This window comes from Diceros bicornis, chromosome X (assembly GCF_020826845.1).
Source record: "Diceros bicornis minor isolate mBicDic1 chromosome X, mDicBic1.mat.cur, whole genome shotgun sequence".
NCBI classification, from domain to species: domain Eukaryota; kingdom Metazoa; phylum Chordata; class Mammalia; order Perissodactyla; family Rhinocerotidae; genus Diceros; species Diceros bicornis.
Genome location: NC_080781.1, coordinates 9,614,509 through 9,615,772, shown reverse-complemented (window position 1 = coordinate 9,615,772; position 1,264 = coordinate 9,614,509).

Genomic DNA, 1,264 nt, shown 5'->3' with positions numbered 1-1,264 from the left:
TTAATTGGCATCATACCTTTTGCAGTCATTTTAAAGCAAGATTTACAAGTCAGAGGAGAAATTCCGCTCAACTAAATGCACGATTGCTCCGTAACACAAACGGTGCCCAAATAACTCAAGTAGAACATATCAAGATTCCAGGGCCTACGCTCATTGTAAAATTTATAGTCTCAAAAGGGTTTGCTGGTATTATTCCAGTGAGAAGTTGGGCTTGCCAAAATCAACCGAAGAATTATTACCTGAATGTCAAAAAATAATGTTAACCTGAATTTCCTGGAAAACACTAGTAAACATTTCCTTATTCAAGCTTCAATAACCCAGAGATTTGCCCCCAATATCCAATGCACCCTCATAGAGAAAGGAACTGAATTACTGATTCTTTATAGAACAAGAAATGGGAATAAGAAAATATCAATTCTTCCAATTTATTTATGCCAAACATTCATTTCCTTTAAAGATGGGCCCATAGGCATTTACAAAATAGTTTTCAATTGGGTTGCAAAGAGAAGGAATGGAAAAAGAGTAACAGAATCTACTAGAGATCTTTATTACAAATATACAGCCCAGCCTTCGCTCCCACCACCCCAAGATTCAAGACCCCCAGGGTAGGGTCAGGCAATGACTTGGCATCTGCTCTTAGGAAGCAAAATAAGAAAAAACAAATACTGCAACTGATTCTAATTATTCCACTTTCAGAAGCACTGGTTAAAGAAGGGATTCTGCACTTCAGCACTATTGACACTTTGAACTGGATAAATCTTTGTGGTGGGAGCTGCCCTGTGCATTGTAGGATGTACAGCAGCAGCCCCGGCCTCTAGCTCCTAGATGTCAGTAACATCCTGCCCCCAATCGTGACAATAAGAAATATCTCCAGACATTGCCAACTGTTCCCCTGGGGCAAAGTCGCCCTCACTGAAAAGCACTGGGATAGGACATAAACCATTTGATACTGGCTTTATCTTAACATCTAGTCCAAAAAAAATGGAGCAGGTAAGTCCACGTGAGATCTAGTCAGAGCACTTTTCTTCTGCTTTATTTAAGGACCATGAACCCACTCAGCCCCACCTTTTTATTGAAGTGTAGCCATTATTTTGTAGCTTTGAACTCATTGCAGTTCGTCAGTATGCGTTAACATGCTTTCTTGACATGTTTTTTATAGTACCAAATATCATTCGTCATTCACTGTAATAGGTTTTATGTCAATATTAATGCTCTGTGGATCAACATTTTTTTTTTTTTGTGAGGAAGACCAGCCCTGAGCTAA